General features: G+C 37.5%; 1 protein-coding gene and 1 pseudogene across 3 annotated transcripts in view; one reads left to right on the forward strand and one right to left on the reverse strand.

Moving 5' to 3' along the window:
- Window positions 1-3295, reverse strand: part of TSGA10 (testis specific 10) — a 169332-nt gene that overhangs the window by 100619 nt on the left and 65418 nt on the right. The window lies entirely within an intron of this gene.
- The window catches only part of LOC102478740 (cyclin-dependent kinase 1-like), a 25619-nt pseudogene that overhangs the window by 1547 nt on the left and 20777 nt on the right, over window positions 1-3295 (forward strand).

A 3295-nucleotide genomic window follows, 5' to 3' on the forward strand; every position in this document is an offset into this window, starting at 1 on the left:
TACTCTACATATTTCTGTCAAATCAGTAAGAGGATGAAGACCGCTGGAATTAGCACCATACCTGGCATGGAGGAGGTCTGTAAATTTTTAAGGAAATTTTTCCAGAAAGCATGTGTGCTCATGAGAGAGAGAGAAAAGGAAAGCAGCACTCCCACAGGGAATGGTCACACTACAATCCCTTCTCCTCCATTTCTCCCTCCTTTTGGGATTTTGGGCATGAATATACACACACCCAGAATGATGTTTAAGCCACCAGGTCCAGGATTTCAACCACATGATCAGCCATGTGGGATCCAACCCTCTTAACCAGGACACAGGTTGGCCTAGTACATAATATTTTTTAAATATATTGCTCTAAATAATGTTGTCATCTTCTGTATCTCCAGAGCAAGGAAACTAATACAAAATGTCCCCATCTCATTTCAAACTGAAAAGTTTTAACAGGTATGTCTTCAGGTCTCCCACTGTTATTTGTAATAAATGATGATGTTCTGAAACGTGAAGTTTTCTATACTAAAAAGTTTTGCCATGTAGTGGTTAGTAAAAAATACTAGAATACAAGCATTTTTTAAAAAATAAAGAATAAAAAAGCAACAAGAGCTTAAGTGACAATAAGATATTACCAACCAAAGAACCAGGATGATGGGAATTCTGAGCTGCACTAAGGACTCGCAGACTTTTTATGCTCTGAGGACATGCTGATCCTGAAGAAGCGGTTGAAAAGAACTGGCACTTTTTCAGTAGTATTCTGGAACTGGGAAAACAAATGTCAAGGTGCAAGGTCTTGCAAGAATGGGGACCCTTGAAAGTCAGCCCCTTATTCAGGCTGGAAGACCTTGGAGAAAATGTGAACCATACTAAACTAGAAGTAAATCATTCTGTAGTTAATCTGTAAGCCATTATGTAGGTCAGAAAATCATGTGGACTGCTTGCGGGTAAGATAAGATGCTTATATGACAAGACATCTGAGAAAAGCCAAAGAAAATCATACTGTAGATTTAAAAAATTATAAACCTCAAATGATTACTTTAAAGAGAATTTCAAATACAAGGTCAAACACAAAGATAACCAGACAAAGGAGGAGGGAAATGAGAAATTCGTATGAAATGAAAGAAATGACAGAAAACAGAAATAGAATGCAGGCAACTCAAATACTGAAATGACCAGACCCTTCACACATAAACTATAAAACATCCAACGTTTTTATCTTCAAGGAGATAAAAGACCAGTATAATATACAGACAATATACAGGAAACCAAAACAAATTAAAAAATCCTTATTGATCAGAAATTTAAGAACCAAACGTAAATCTTAAGACTATATTGAAATAACAAAAATTACCTCCACCAAAAAAAAAATAAAAACTAGAACAAAAATTGAAAAATACACATAATATAGTGTTCTTTGTTGAAAACAGTGAATATGGAATATAGTAACATTCTTGATTTCACTATTGCACACACTATGCATGCTTTGAAAATCCACATCATACCTCATGGAAATGTGTAACAATTAAATGTAAATAATAAACTATATATCTAAAAACAATTTTGGATGAGATTAATGTGGGCAGTCACAGCTGCAGAAAAACCAATGAACTCAATTATAGGTACTGTCATATATCCGGGATGAAGCAGGGAGACAAACGTATGCAAAATATAGAAGTGTGGTAAAGACATGAATATTGCAATGCTATGGTCTAACAAATGCAAAATTGAAGAACTCAAAAGAAAAGAGAGATAAAGGGGCAGAAGCAACATCTGAAGAGTAATTACTGGCTGGGTTAGCCCAAGAGTTTACCAGTTAAGGGTGTTGTATTCTACATGGCCAACTGTTCAAATCCCAGCACTGGTAGCTTAAAAATACACTGGGTATGTGTGTATGTGTGCCCAAAGTCTTAACAGAATGAAGAAATGGAGAAAGGATTTTGGCATGACCACACTCAACGGGAAGCAAGGTGGGAGTGTGCTTTCTTCTCCCTTTCTCTCTGGCCAGCATACAAGCCCTCAGGCAACAAAAAAAGAAAAGAGTAACGGCTGAGAACTTAGAAGGCCTAAGGACACAAGCAAAGTTTTATATAAACTGCATACAAGTTATATATATGATATATATATATAAATCAAAATGAAACTTTAAAAAAGCAAAGAGAAAATCTTAACAGCAGGCTAAAAAAAATGATTGCTTTCAAAGGAGTGACAATCATTTATAGGTTACTTATTACTCAATAAAAAAGCAAGAGGCCAAAATGAATGAAAAATTGTTAAAGTGCTGAAATGTAAATAAAACTGACAACTTATAGAATTAAAAAAAAATAATTGGTGAGGCATGTGTGCTCACCAGAGAAAGAAAGGAAGAAAGTACCCTCCAGGAGGGATGGCCATGCCACAATCCCTTCTTTTCCACAATCCTGTTGGGATTCTTGGCACACACAAACAAGCACCTGACCTGGCATGCTTTTTGTTGTTGTTGTTGTTGTTTTAAAAAAGAGGTGTTTGCTATAGGGAGCATGTGCTCGACAGAAAGACAGAGACAGACAGAAAGACAGAAAGTGAGAAATCACCCCCCCAGGAGGGATGGCCACGCTGCAATCCCTTCTCTTCCATTCTCTTCTCGGGATCTTGGGCACATACGCACACGCGCCCAGTATGAGTTTAAGCCACCAGATCCGGGACTCAAACCACGGTCGAGCACTTCAAGGGGAGTCAAGCAACCCAGCCATTACAACAGCTGCTGGTCCCTCTTATTTTTATTTTTTAAATTTATTTTTTCTAAATTTTAAAATTGATTCTATTCATTCACTGGGCATTGTCACAGCATACAAAAGTGATTTCCCATCCAGAATATACTGCATAGTGGCTGAATCATACATGTTATCGTCAATAATTTTCCATTTCTAGTTTCATATATGTATACATATATATTCCCCCCCCCCATTTCTAACCCTCTGCCTCCTCCCACACTATCTCAGTTTTCCAGTTGTTTTCCATTCCTTTCCCCCCCCCTCATTTTGGTAATTCATTAAATTTCTTAAATAATCTAACTACTTTCAATAGCAAGCTCAGCTGATATATACATATCTATGAATATATGTCTGACTTTTGGCATGAAATTTTTTTTTTTGAAGAGATTTTCACTATAGGGCGCGTGCGCTCACCAGACAGACAGAGAGAGACATAGAGACAGAAAGCGAGAAATAACCCCCCAGAGGGCATGGTCACGTCACAATCCCTTCTCCTCCATTCTCCTCTTGGGATCTTGCGCACGCACGCACATGCACCCGGCGTGAGTTTTAAG

The sequence above is a fragment of the Tupaia chinensis genome, unplaced genomic scaffold, assembly GCF_000334495.1.
Source record: "Tupaia chinensis unplaced genomic scaffold, TupChi_1.0 Scaffold144276_1, whole genome shotgun sequence".
NCBI classification, from domain to species: domain Eukaryota; kingdom Metazoa; phylum Chordata; class Mammalia; order Scandentia; family Tupaiidae; genus Tupaia; species Tupaia belangeri.